The 14238-nt window shown below is 44.0% G+C and overlaps 1 long non-coding RNA gene across 1 annotated transcript; it reads left to right on the top strand.

Annotated features, from left to right (window-relative positions):
- Window positions 1-1188: 1188 nt before the first annotated feature.
- LOC149856600 (uncharacterized) lies at window positions 1189-10349 on the top strand. Its single transcript, XR_016438358.1, has 3 exons — window positions 1189-1508; window positions 1605-1783; window positions 4012-10349. It is a non-coding gene; the product is annotated as an uncharacterized LOC149856600 (long non-coding RNA).
- Window positions 10350-14238: the final 3889 nt, after the last annotated feature.

The raw sequence follows: 14238 nt of genomic DNA, 5'->3' as shown, positions 1-14238 counted from the left end.
CATTTCTATATCTGTTGTGAATTATGTTTTTTGTGGCTCAAATATTGTGAGGACAAACTGCAAGCTTCTCATCCACAGAGTCCTAACTGAGCCTGGAACATATACCTTGGGTCTAGGCCTTAAATTAGTGCAGGTCTGGCACCCCACTGACTGGCCTCAAATGTATGTCGTGAAGGATCTTCAAATTTCTTGTTCCTCTCATGATCAGTTTGGGGGACGTTGTTTTGAGGGTTGTTTCTGTCATTTCACTGGTAGGACAAATTGCTTTATTTCTTTTCATACACGTCCCTTGTGCTTTGGGAGGTGGTATTCACCTGTGTAACATGGCTCAGTAAAAATCAAAGTAAAACAAGGAAAGGGGCAGGTTTATCACAGAAGTGGGGATAATATTCTTTGTTCATGGATGTAAGGTAGCACTGATGAAGACAAGCAGCTCCTGCAGGTGACCTGCTGCAGATTGTTTTGCATGTTGCCACTTCTTTCATCTCTACTGTGAAACCTGATGGTTGTTTGGCTGAAAAAGAAATGAAATGCTGATGAGCATATACATAGTAGCTTTGTAGCTTTCTAACTTTTTCTTCCTAGCGACAAATCCTTCCAACTTGAACTGGCCCCAGTGCTGCTCATTTGAGCTGCACATTTCTGAGAGCTCTACTGATCCTTCTACAGTTCTCAAGTCAGGCATGCCTCCTGGATGGAGTTACTTAAGCTAGTTTATATATACACATATATCAACTCCCTTGGATTTGCTGCTCTCTACTCTCTTTCAGACCCTCCCTTCCTCCTCCCCTGCTCTCCCTGCATGTCTTGTTGCACCTTGTTTCTACATGCCCAAATCATGCTTTAACTAACAGCTGTCTGATTCCTTGCTTCTCTTCATACCCAGCTAATTATTTTCAATTTATTGGTTAATTTTCCACAAGGAGATTAATGGGTTATTCAGCTCTGGCAGCCTGTATGTACACAGCTGTGGAACTAAAACAGGGGTGTGTGTCAGTGATCACATTTCTGATGAACTTGTGTACTAAAGGATTTTTTTTTTTTTGCTCTCTATAAAAAGCCATCAGGTTTCAGATTCTTGCCAATGAGTAATCACATTTCATGGCAAAAAAAAAATATCTGATAAGTTTACAATAGGAAAATTGTTAGCATGTGTCTTTTCTGTTTCTGTTTCACCAAGATGTCTAATTACACTGGCTAATGTGTTTCGGGTGTGAAGGAACCGGGCACAGAAAGAAAAGCAGCCACTGCACAGACATGGGACACAGGTTCCACTTAGCTCTACCCCGATGGATCCCATGAGGTTGTTTTTTCCTTTACTAGAAGCCTATAAAAATGATAGCCTGAATTCTCAGGTCCTTCGGGGTCCTGTTGGCAAACCTGGTGCATGGAGTGCAGCTCCACAACAGAAAGCTTTGCAATTTCCCTAACCAGAGAAATGCTGGTTAATGGGAAGCTAGAATAAGATTGTAGGCCTCAGATATTCTAAAGGAGGAAGAAAAGTGGAGGTGATGATATGTCTTCAGCTATTACTATTTTTTTTTTCCCCAGCCCCAGTCCCCGACAGAAATAACTCTCAATCTCCTTTCTTTTCCTTAACCCAGACACAATTTGTCAAGCGGCGTTGTCTTTACCAGTTCAGCTCTTTGAAGAAAAAGGCAACGATACGGCAGCCTTCAGAAGAAGTTGCAAACATGTCTGCTGCTGAATGAAGCCTCCTGCACATCACTACAAAGAATGCACCTCCTTCTGCTGTTCTTGCTTTTGTTGAACATGGCTCAAGGTACAAAAAAGCTGAGACATCCTGTTAGGATAGGAATGGAGAAAGTGTGGGCTAGGGTAGCGTGGGCAGGAAGGCATGCAAGCATCTGGTTTGAATAGTGAAGCTGCGTGCAGTATCAGCCAAGTTTTGTAGGTTTTAGGGTTGTTTTTTTAATTCAAGTGTTCTGGAGCATTAGCAGACCCCACCCTACATGCACCTCCCAGGAAGGCTGGAACAAAGTTCATGGTGAGGGGTCAGCCTCCTCCACTTACACATGCTACAGTTTCAAGCTAGGGTTATAAATGACTTCAAAAAGCCAAGACACACTTGAAAGGTCAAGTGTCTCCTGTGACATTTGGGAAGCGGGAGGACCTGGAGCTAGCTCTATTGCACTTCTGATGGAAAAGCAACCAGAGAGAAGACAGTTGAGTGAGTGGCCTGAAGGACATGCATTCCTAAATGTCATTTAGCCATACAACCTGCGAGGGTGTAAGAGTGGGCAGATCAAGAAATAATATTTTCATTGAAAATTCTCTCCCTCTAAACTATTTCCTGTTGGGATCTTACCCAGGAAGGCCACAGTGAGGCAGCTGGTGGGGGCAGGGGGATCAATAGTCATGTATACCAGCCTGGGTTTCCTCACAGCACTCCATTTTGAGAGCATTTAACTCCAGGCTTTTTTTTTTCCTTCCTGAGAAAAGGATCGTGCTAAGCATTACTAGAGCCGGAGGCAGCTTAGGGAATGAAATAAACACCTGACTGTTAAATGTTAAAGGTTTACTCAACCTGAAATAAAAATAGTTCTGGTTTACTCCATGAAGTTCTAGGATTTCGTTACAAGGTGGAGGTTCACACAAGGGGAAGCCTTGAAAAGTTGAAACTCTTAAAAGTGGGAAAATGTTGAGACAGTTAGATAAGCCTCTCTGTCCTGCAACCTAAGAAAGTGCCGTGGTTGCTAATATGTGTTTCATGGGTGCCATCCCAAATATGGAGTGTGACGTTTTAGACACCAGAGTCTCGAGGTTGGTTATGGTCCCTTTACACTGCCTGAGAGACAGAAAGGAGCTGTACGGCAGGTGACCATTAGCAGCGGGGAATATTAGGGACTGTATGTCAGTGATGGGCATGATAGTGGCCTTAGAAGTTCTTAGTGTTGCCAATATTTGGACTACTTCTTTACTTTCATCAGTGGGCATTTATTGATTGAAAAAGGTGGGATTAATGTGAATCTCAGATTGTTGTCCCTAGTTAACTAGTGCCAATTGTCTGGCGTTTTGCAACAAAATCCACATTACTCCCTTCCTGCATCAAGTGTAAGCAGATTTATCAGACTCCAAATCATTCCCAGTTCTCAGGCTGGTAATCTTAAAACTGACTTGGCTCCTGATAGAAAAGTCTCCAGAACTCTTTGTCCCCCAGGTGGGGCTGAAAGCCCAAAAGAGAGTCCACCTTGCTGAGAACCAAAGCCTACCATCAGCTGATTTGATAAATCAAGCTGGATTATTGGAGAGCTGTTCTCAGTAAACCTGAAATTTGCTGTTATTAACCAGAAAGTTTTGGAGGTAAGAAATTAGACTACTAGTTGGACAAAGAGAAATGAAAGCCACCTGCTTAAAGTTAGCCTTGAAGCCACTTGCTTTCTCTGTCTTTCAAATGCTCCCAGTATCTCTGCTTTCCATAGAAGCAAATCTTCCCAGGGGAAAGTCAATTCTGAAGGCAATTTTCCAAGACCATTTGGCAGATTTGTCTGGTACTTTGACTGCAAACATGAAAAGGCATTTATTCCACTAACTCAAACGTACTTTGGAAGAGACATTACTGAACTTGTTTTAGGAATATACTTTGACTGCATCAGGTTTATTGCTTCTTGTATAAATGTCAAACTCAATTTGCCTCAAAGAGGGAAAAAAATCAGAATACCTGGTAATATCTATAGATATATCGCATACAAAAATATGTTAGAAGAATATTATTTAGGTTTCAAAGACAAGTCCCTGGAACTTTAACTGTGCCCCCCTTTACACCCATTCTATTCACTGGATGATGCGGGGGCGGGGATGGGGGCCTCGGAAAACAGTCTGTGATAGGTGATCAAACAATATAGCATCTGCAAGAGGGATTAATTAAAGCTGTGAGGGTGGCTGTAAATTTGGCATTTATTTTTTAGTACTTTTGCAACCTAAATTATGCTACTTTGTACAACTTTCTTTCCTTTCCCTTTTTTTAAACAAAAAATTAAAACTAAACAGGATGGCATGTGGCAGGAACAGCCTACTCATTCCTTCACCATCTGCATGGTTTGAGCATTCAGATTTCTGTCATTTGAGATAGAAGACATGGAATGCAAAGGCACAAGACTGGTATCCTAGAAGAGGAGAAGAAATGGACCACTGTTACTACCCTATATGCTGGCCTAAGGAGATCTTGGGTGAAGTCCAGACCAGTTCTTTTTCCTCATCTTCCTTGTCACTGCTCCTAGTAGTTGTCACTGCTCCTACTATTCAAGCAGCTTTTGAGGCACAGACAGAAGTGCAGCTCCCATGTCTAACTCATGGAGTTTCACAGAAAGTACCAGAGTTAGCACAATCCATCTGACCCAACAGACATTAGGTCACATGAGGATGATAAGGCTGTGTGTCTGCAGTCTCTTCCTCCAGTTCTGCCCCCTCTCTCCTAGCCCTTGGTGATGACTCAGGATAAGAGGGGGAGAAGGCAGGCAAGGGACATCTGTTCTGGAGTTTCCCCAGCTGTGCTGAGGGGTGGGGATGGTGGATTGGAGACCCCCCATTTCAGAGGACTCTTCAATCCACCTGCCCCACTCTCTAGCACTGGCTGGGCAACTCCCAGAACAAGCTCCCTCCACTCCCTTCCCTGCGTCCCATTCTGAAAACAGCACCGAGAGCAGTGCTGGGATGTGTCAGCTGATCCCTGCTCCTGGCAAGTGCAGACAGAAGTTACTGAAGGCACTCTGCTTTGTAGTGCCTTCATTTGAACCCCCATGTAATGAGGGTTCAGATTTTTGCAGGATCAGGCCCTTTTAAAGTGCTTCGCAGCTGTGCACTTGTGTTTGGTGGTGTCTGTAGAACACTTTCAGGAACCAGACGAGGCAAAAATTGTCACTTCTGTTTGTGTCTTTGGTGATTCCAGGGCATTTGCTACTTTGGTAGTGGTCTGAGCCTCTGGTGAATTTGAAAGGTTTGCTTTAAACAATTGCATTGTTAGAGTTGCAAGATTCTTTAACAGAAGAAATATTAAGCAACTTAAATATACATACTGAAGCCACTTTTCATGATAGTATAAATTGTAACAATTTAAGTGTTGGAACAGATTTTCTGTGTTACTACCGACACTGTAAAATATTTGTGTGTATGTATTAGAATAATATAGCTGTAGATAAGCTATATCTATATCTATATCTATCTATATACTGTTCATTTTAAGGACCTGATCCTGCCAGACCTTATGTATGAACTTAAATTTCCTCATGGAAGTTCCCCATGGTATCAGTAGCTGTATAAAACTAGCTGTACAAAGCTGTATAAACCTAGCTGAAAACTTTATGTATGAATACAACCTTCCTCATGGAAGTAGCCCTATGGCATCAGTAGCTGTATATGCCTAGCTGTAAAAAGTCTGCATGTATGTTTGCAGAATTAAGAATGCAATTAAATTGACAGTTAAAAACTTAAAACAGTTTTGGTGAAATATGGGTGAGATCCTCTGCTGACATAAATCAGGTAATACCCATCAACCTCAATGACGCTGTACTGATTCACACAAGTCAATGATATGGCCCATTAATTTTAGTGCATGAAAAGAAATCTCTGCTCTAAAACTATCAATTAGTAATAAGCTTTGAAAAAGAAGACAAAACAATTTACATTCATGTTGTTTAATGCACCTTTTCCCTTGTTATTTTAGTTGTATTTTTTCCTCTGTTCATAAGTGTTGTTGAATAAAGGGCATGGCCAACTGGTGCCCCCTTAGTCAGGGGGGCACATGCCTCCCCAGTGAAAAGTCAGCAACTGGGGAGCGGAGGGGATCCCCCCACAGCATTACCAACCGGTGAGCAGCCATGGTGCTCCCGGAAGTGGCCGCGGCCTATGTCCAGCCACTCCCCTGCCAGCACACTCGCAGGTGGGGCACCTTGTTTCTGGACTACTTGTTCCTGTTCAGTGTACTCTACATCCCAGAAATGAGGAGATGCAGCGTCTTTAGCAAACAAGAAGCATGCCCAAGTCAGGGAGCCTGGAAAGATTCTAGCTACATGCTCAAGCCTTTTCTAAGGATTTCAGGATTTGGTGCTGACAGAAAGGGAATGAGTAGTTGGGGCTGCTTCTCAGTGCAGAGGTGGTATAGACAAACCCTGGGAGACATTATCTGCACCCAGCATCTGGTATTCTACATAAAGAAGACAAAGAAAGGGGAAACTAAGACACAGAAAGACAAAGTGACCTATCAAAGGTCATACAGCAGGTCAATAGCTGTGCTTGGAACTGAAAAGACCAACTTTGTAAAAATGGGGGTGTAAAAATACCTGTGTGATTTGGCATGTGGTCGTTTTCAGTGTTGAGATAGCCTGATGCAAGCCTAGAAGCTGGGGTATAGCGGCAGAATGGTTTTGCACCTAGTGAAACCACAGCTTGTGCATCAGGTTATTTAAATGCCTCCTTTGAAACAGAAGTCCACCCACCCACAGACAGCTGTGCAGACAACGTCCATTGCAGGATCTGTTGTAATTGCCATTCAGCTTTAAAGTTCCCAAAAGAGAATGGATTGATGAGGAATGTAGAACTTAAGTAGATCTCAGGTTCATGGCACAGGTTCCTGAGCCACCATGGGATGGTAAGAAGCTTCAAGCACTGGTAAACTAAGTGTAAGTTTATAATTTGGAGGCAAAAACTCTGTGTCCCAGTGCCAGCATGTTAAGCAGTCTAGTCCCAATGCTAACCAGTAATGTTTTTGTAAATGTAAAACTGATGCTGTAAGTATCCCTGACGTGGAACTCTTAGTTAAGTCCTTGGGGCCTAAGAAATTTGCTCTGTGACTTCTGTGAAGCAGAGTCCGCCTGCAACTCCCAATGACTTCAGAAGTAGTTAAAGATGCTTAGAAGTTAACAGTAAAGCTCAAACCATATTATTAAAATAGAAGAATTTGGGGTCCATCCCTGCATGTTGATTGGGATTAGCCCTGTAGCTGATCAGAACCATGTCATAAGGCCTTGGTGATTATCACTTGCACCCAACCTTTGGTGAACTGGAAATCAACAGAAACAGTTTGCAAAGGCTGGTTCTCCTCAGCCCTTGAACTTCCCTTCTCTCCTCCTCCTCCTCTCCCACCAGCCTCCCTACAGCCCTGTTTGTAGTTTCACCTTGTACCTCAGTTATAAAGTTGTCTGTCTCTCAAATAGCAGTGAGACAAAAAAAATTGTTTCTTTCTGTATGAAACCTATTGACAGGCAGATCCTGTGGATTTGTCCCAGAACAACTATCTTTGAACTGAGGACTTCTTAGTGAAGCAGGGAGGTTCCTGTGGTTTTACCTTTTTTTTAAAATTGATTTTGGAATTTTTAAACAAGGTTGGTGCCTCTGATCTTTTTTCTCAGCAGCTGTGAAATCTGTTTCTCCCCCCACAACTTGTTCTACAGAAACAACGTATTGGAAAAATTAAAGGAAAAAAGAAAACTAGGAAAGATAAGTACAAAATTCTATCTGCATTCTGAATGCTTGACTATCCAGAAGCACTTTGATCCAGAGTTTGGGCTTATTGTACTGTAAAGATAAGGTTTAACTGAAAAATCTTCCTCCCTGAAGTTCATAAAGTATTATAATCTATTGTCCTCCATTGTGTTTTAGGCCCATCTCTATGAAGTACATGGTACAGCTCTGTTTCTCCTGTGAGTTTTGTCTTGCCAAGAGCTGAACAAAGAAATGTTCTACATGATCTAAAAAGCAACATTCTGATGCATCCCCAGCATGTGCCAATGTTCCCACTTGCAATAGGGGTCATATCCATTTATGGTGTAAATCAGTATAACTTACTGGACTTGAATGCTGCCATGCAGCATTGTATTATGTGAGCATCTAGCCCAGCTTATTTAATGTTATAATTCATCCATTTTCTATCACAAAGGAATTAACATAGAGTATAAACCCCTCCAGCTGGTAAACCACACAAGGACACTGACACGAGGGTGAGAGTAACATTCCAGATAAAACAATACTCAACCTAAACCTTCACTTAAAACAACGGACAGAAAATATTTTGAGTCATAAGAAAGTTTGGCTATAGGGTTCTTTCTCTGCTTCTATCATGTTTCATTTTTGGGGGTCCCACATACCCTGTTTGGAACCAGAAGCAGAAGCGCCAGACTGTAAGAATGGGTGTTCATATGAAATGTCTCTCCTATCTGGAAAGAGCTAGCAATCTGCATTATAGGCACATCACGGTGAGATTCCCACATCCAGTCTGGCAGACTTTTGAGATGCAAATAAAATCTGAATTAGCCTCCAAGAATTTGGGTGGCTATGCATGCAACCAATCCTTCTGAGGCTCTCCAGTCACTAGCCCAATCATGTTTACTTCACACTCGGCCTTTCCAAATCATGTTGGAACCAGGGAGTTATTTATGTGACCTGCTTAATTGAAAGAGCACCAAATAAACTGTTATTGATCTTCAGTATTGTAGGCAACTTGTATGGAGTATTCTGCTATGTATTTTTCATTAAGACACTCTTCAGAAAAATCAGAATGCAAATGCAGCAAAAAATTGTACAGGGTTCTCAGAGAGAAAAATCAAAAGATTGTGAAATTTACTCTAGGAAAAAGAAGCTATGTTATGGGAAAAAACATATCGTTCAATGCAGGGGAAGGGTCTCAATACAAAATATCCTTTTGTGTACTTTTCCCAAAAATTTGGTCAGCCAAGGACATTCAAAAGCTTTGATTGGCAGGGGTCAGCTTTGAATTTCAAATGTCTTTTTTTGGAAAGATAAAAGGTTTCAGTGATTGAAGAGACTGGGGTTCAATTCCCTAGTCCATGCAAGTCAAGGGTATGTACAGAAGTGTAGGAAGGCACTTCTGATCATGTTGTCACTTTGCACTTGACACAAAGCGCTGCAAGTTACAGTGCGATAGAACATAAGAGCTGTTCAGCATTGGGGGGAGGGGAGGTCAGAGTCGCCCTGCACTAGCTGAGGCCAGGAGGCAGGGGATGCTGTTGCACATCCCTTAGCATGCTCCACAGGCTCTAGAGGCTGCCACAGAGACTACTGAGAGCAGCGGAAGGAGCCAGCCATAGCCAAGCAGCTTGCCTGTCTGCAGCTGCTGTGGCCAGCCTCATCCCAAGGTTGTTACTGACAGCTTTTCATCCTAGCCCTACTGAGAGCCACAGTCTGGTGGGGGAAAAGGAAGGTGGACAGTGCCCCCAGGATCAGGGAAGCTGGCAGCCTGGCCAGGGAGGGTTCTCTCTCCCCTACTTGCTCCCCTGGTCCCAAAAGAGCAAGCACAGGGAAGAGAACCCACCCCCCCACAGTGTACCCACCTGGGCTGATTACTTTCTTAGTCCTGGGGGTGCAGGCAGGGGGGCATAGATGGCAGAAGGCTGGGGCTAATAGGGCTTTCAGGCAGGGCAGCAGGTAGGGCCACAGGGCAGCCTGGCCACAGGCTCTGGGATGCTGCAGCAGTGGGGAGGGGCGTGCACTCAGATATGCAGACAGCCAGGATTGCAGCCCCAGTGTGTTGCTGACGAGCAAGGCAAGCAAGTTTCAGTCTACTTCCTTTGTGAAGGGGAAGGGGCTTGGAGGGGGCCAGATAGCCTCACAGGGCGAGAGGCAGTGCGGCAGAGGTGAATGAGGCCCTGGCTGGGCCAGGTGGTGGAATAATCAGAGCCCAGTGGTGTGTCTAAAAGCATGAGGGGTGGGGGTGCTTCTGCCACTGTGTACACCACAGGGCAGCCAATGGGGGGCACGTGCCCCCCCAGTCTGTGTGCAGGGCAAAGGCAGGCTGCAGCCATAGGCTGGGCTCTGCTCTGGCTCTGTGCCTTGCTGCTGTTGCTTTGAAAGTGGTGTGATGCCGTGTGCATCCCATCACTAGGCTACAATGCATCTCCTGCCCACCTGGCGGGAGAATGCACGTGGCATTGTGCCACTTCCAGGGAAGCTGCAGCAGGGAGCAAAGCCCAGCACGCAGAAGCAGCTGCTCCTCCCGCCCCCATGCACAGATCAGGGCACACGTGTCCCCCTGACCTCCACCAGGGTGCGCACACTGGTGGGAGCCCCCCCCCTTGGAGGAACTGGCCAGGCTCCAATTGTCCCACCACCTGCCCCAGCCAGGATCCCATTCACTCCAGCCCCTGCCCCACTCCCTCTCTCACCACTGAGGCCTTGATCTGGCCCTCCCCCTGCCCCTTCCTTCACAGACTTACCTGCTGTGGGGGGAGGGAGACACACGTACTCAACCCCCCAGATAATTTTTTCTCCCTCTGCCTGTCCAGGGGGAGAGACACCTCCCCACCAATAGGGTGCACGGCTGGGCTGCTGGCTCCCCCATTCCCACGGCCTGGGACGAGAGGTTGTCACTGACAGTCCAGGGGCAGGACTGATCTGGCACTGGGCAGGCAGAGGAGACAAGCTCTGCCTGCCCAAAGCTAGAGTAGAGCCCTGTGCAAAGAAGCATGGGATATGGGCAGTATTGCCTGAAAGTAACTGAGAACTTGTACACAGGTTCACTAAGGCACTCTGCCCTAGAATGCCTTCATCTAATAGTCCATCAGATGAGAGTTAATTTTTCGTGCAATTGGACATTTTAAAAGTGCTCTGCAGCTGTGAATGCTTATTACATTATGGCTGTAGAGCACTTTCAGGGGGCCTCATTGCACAAGAAATATAACCTCTGTACACACCCTTAGTCTCTCTGCCTGCCTTTTCTAGGTATGTAGTCATTGTTCTGCTCTGAGCTGCTGACAGACTTTTAATGGGGCCATAAGTGGCCAAGAAAATGCCAGTACTTTTCAAAATCTGGTGGTTCGCTTTCAAATCTCGGTTTTTGGCTTGTCCCTTGTACACTACAGATGCAGATATATGGTACATACAGTTATTCACTGCACCTGGTCTATGTTTATGCAGCTTAATTCACTGGTCCTGGGAGCCAAGCAGGGAAACCAGAGTAAATATTTTGAGGTGGGAGGTGGGATCAGGGGCACATTAGCAGGTTTGCAGGGGTGGAAGTGTTGCAGGGATTGCGGGGTCTGGCAGGTTTGTGGGTGGGGGTTGCCCTGTTTGGGAAGAGTGTGGGGGCTACAAATAGCCCAGTCAGGTCAGGGGGTGGGTGGAGAAGGAATAACACAGCCCTGGGTTTTCCCAGCCCTGGGGCTGTGCTACAGACATGTACAGGCAGTTGTACAGGTTAACCCTTTTTCATATTGGGTTAACAACATCTTGATCTAAGTTACCATCTCTAGTCAGATGAATCTACTTAGTCCTAGAGTGCCATTTTTGAGTAATTTAAGCTCTCTACACAACTGTGGGACTGGGTATTTAGATCAACCTAAATGTAATGCCTATATGTACCCATAGGAAACACACTTTTAGTGTGCCTAAAAATGGAGGCAAGTTTTCAAGTATAAAATGCGATTTTATAAATAGAGAATTGAGGCCCTAGGATTTCAAAGCATCTTCGTCTATATCCGTGTCCCTTCCATCTCAGTGTCATATTCATGAATTTCATCCTATGTAGAATACACCTGTAAATTTACATGGCATAATAAATGTGATCATGCTCTTTTTCAGCAATTATGCCTACCATAGACCCAAGAAAGTAAACCGTTAACAGCTAATAGTGAAACCGTATAGCACCTTATTCTGCTAAATTCTGCTAATTTATTTGGCTAATTTGAGAAATAAGGTACTTCTCTCTGTGAGTAAGGTATCCAAATCAGGCCTTTAATTAATATCTCAGAGATTATCTATAACAATGCATCCATTTCATATTGGGCCAGACTCTATCCTGAAATACCTAAAATTGTAGGAGAGTCTTGGGTTTACTCAAGGGGAAATTTTAGTCTGTAGTTTGTAAAGAAGCATTTCTGTTGTTAAACTGTTTTTCAAAAGTGAAAAAACACACTGTTATACAAATCACAGGCCTGGTTTTACTCTCAGTTTATCTGCTTGGGTACTGGTTCTCAACCTTTTTAGATTTGAGACACTCCTTGTTAGTGTCAAGGCACCCCTCAGAAAATGACAGCTCTTAGTTTTCCCTCATTGTTTGACTCCAAAAAACTAAGAGTAAATCTTCCGTTGCAAAGAACTCAGAAAGACCATGACAGGTCCAGCATTAACGTTCTGGATTCCTATCTGAAATCTCTGGGTTTACCTTGTGAATCCCATTTGCACACCTAACAGTGCTCACATGGCATGGCACCTCACAGCACCCTTGAAAGGATCTCAAGGCACCCCAGGGTAATCCTTGCAGCAAGGTAAAAGCAAGCACCAATCAGGTCTGTCTGGCGTATCATATTGTTTTCTTAAAGGGGAGCTATATTTGAACTTAAAATTCAAGCTCCATGAGCTCTATTCTTTATTTGCATCCATGCTCTTCAACCAGGACCTTTTAGCCACACACTGTTTATAAGTAAGAGAAATCAAGTCATGCATATATATTTAAGACTACAGCCATTTTACTGGCACAGTTTAAAAGCCCTGAAATATAGGGCTTTTAACAGAAACACTTACACAGCCTTGACTACTACAGTCTGCACTAATATCACTGAACTTCCTTTGAGGGGTGAAGCTTTGCCTTGGAAACTGTAATTATCTGATGTGGTCAATTACTCCACGATAATGATGATTTTATCAGGTATTACTGCTCAAATATTTTATGATAGACTATTTAAGTGTATTCCTGACCTACCAAAATACTTACAGATGACTTACTTAAACACGGAAAGGGGGAGGGGTGAATGAATTTTCCTTTTTTATTCTGTATGTGAAAATTCAATCACTCATCACCCAGATGTGCGAGTAAGGCTGTCACTGGCTACTCATGGAGTCAGAATGGAATTAACTAAAGGTGTGAAGTTAACATGCATAAACTAAAGGACATTAAAGCCTATATTTTTGTTTAGAAGTAATTTTTGTTCAGACGACTTTTGTTTAGAAGTAAAGTGGCCATAGTTTGCTCTATCTTAATCTTCCCTGTATTTGTTGAATAATCTTAACTTTTCCCTGTGTGGACAGACTCTGAGAATGGAAATGTGTGCCCTGCTGTGAAATAAAGCACAATTCTTGGGAAACAAGCGGGATGCCTTTCATGAAACTTTTCATCAGGATGCTCCGAAATACTGCAAGATGCATTCTACCTTCAGGTACACAGGTGACATGCTCACTGAAATCAAAGGGCCAGTCTTTTGTGCCTCCCCTACTTGGGAACTGCCCGAGGCTGGCTTGACCCCTCCCACCCTCCCTCCCCATGATGGCTTCCTTTAATTCCCATCCCTGCTTCAGTGGTCATGAAAGGCTATTTGAAGAGTACAAAATTGCCATGGCGCAAGAATGTCCTGGCTGTAATTCAAGCATGCCCCTGGGACAATCTCTGCATTAAGGGCTCAAGTGGAGGTGGCACAAAGCTTTCCACTGATTACTCCCTACAGTGGTGTTATTTCTCAGTGGTGGCGGTCGTAGACAAGGGGTGGGGGGGCATCAGGGGGTTACATTTGCCAAAAGGTCTATTTATATCCAGAGTAGCTGGCAAAGGAAAACAGGTCCACTAGGCAAGTATGCATCTTCCTTAATAGGAACAACATGTATGTATTTGAGGGTAGATTTTAGCCCATGGTTTACAATAATTTTCGTGTAACATTTTCAACAACTCATTTCAAGTGTGGGTCCAGGCCTCCTGAAGGCAGATATTGACTTCAGTTCTATAGCAGAATTTTGTAGTATTTTTGGTCTTTATCCAGACACAGCATTATTGCAAACTGTCACCAAATTCTCATGAGTAGATAAGTGGTTACCCACTATTGCATCAGGATAACCAAATGGAGACATGACATTTTTTTCTTAGGGAGAAGTTTTCATGGGAAAGCTGTTTCTAGTATATGGAGTCTCAGACCATCATTTCCCCCAACAGGGCTTTTGATCACGTTCTTCAGACTTGCCAACCTTTTTACAAAGTTTAGGGTGGTAACCACAAGTATTATAAATAATATTACAAACAGAGACAGCCCCCAGGGACAGCTCTCTGATTGGCTCTCAATAACACTCATGTTATTGAGTGACTGTTTAGGTTCTGTGTTAACTGCTATACTTTTGTCACAGTTTCTTGCTAATGTGACACTTTATGCCTGAGGAGAAGAAAGGAGGCTCAGAGGGAGATGGAAGGTGAGAGAAAGCAGGAGTCCTAGGGAGAATCTGGTGAGCTGTGGTGGCTCAGCGAAGACTGTTTGGGTACAAGAGATGTCATCTGGAGTGGGACCAGCT

The sequence above is a fragment of the Crocodylus siamensis genome, chromosome 10 (assembly GCF_052110815.1).
Source record: "Crocodylus siamensis isolate JL-2025a chromosome 10, ASM5211081v1, whole genome shotgun sequence".
NCBI classification, from domain to species: Eukaryota; Metazoa; Chordata; order Crocodylia; family Crocodylidae; genus Crocodylus; species Crocodylus siamensis.
The sequence above is the reverse complement of the archived record's forward strand: the minus strand, read 5'-3'. Positions and strand labels throughout refer to the sequence as shown.